Raw genomic sequence first — 627 nt, 5'->3', positions numbered from 1 at the left:
AATTCCTAGTACGAAATGTGTGTTGGGGCAAGTCTGGTACCCGTACCCGTACCAACAAGTGAAGCTCGAACACTTGCAGCATCGAGCAGATACTGCAATAGCGCCACCACATTAATTGGAATCTTCGTGTAAGATTCGGTAAGTGAAGAATGAATGAAAAACCAATCAACCCATCCAATCAGTTGGTCAATCAGTTACGAATACTGCCGTCGGCATTGCCCTGGCCTCCGTACCATGGAGGTGTAAGGACTTAGTCACACACAAGAAAAGGAAGAACATTGACATTGTATGGGAAAATCACTTGTATTCATTCCGGAGTCCATTGAGCTTTGTCCGACCCAATAAATTATTGGGCTGTAGAATCGCTTCCAATTTGTTCGACTTTCAAACCTTTTTAAAGAATGAATGAGGACTGAATAGCATGGATATGTCTAGTTTCATCGCGGAGGGCGGTCACTGGCATGTGCATCTGAAACAAAATATACCACAGAGGACATTGATAGCAGAATCTAGAAGAATAAAAGCTCCGATCGGTGGCGATATCTACTACGGATGCCCCAGCGCTATCAGTGCCCTTCGGGTATCCTCAATGGCAAATCCTGACATCACAACCTTATTAGGCCCTAT

This window comes from Acanthaster planci, linkage group LG09 (genome assembly GCF_054643075.1).
Source record: "Acanthaster planci isolate LZ-2023a linkage group LG09, COTS_SCS, whole genome shotgun sequence".
NCBI lineage: Eukaryota > Metazoa > Echinodermata > Asteroidea > Valvatida > Acanthasteridae > Acanthaster > Acanthaster planci.
The sequence above is the reverse complement of the archived record's forward strand: the minus strand, read 5'-3'. Positions refer to the sequence as shown.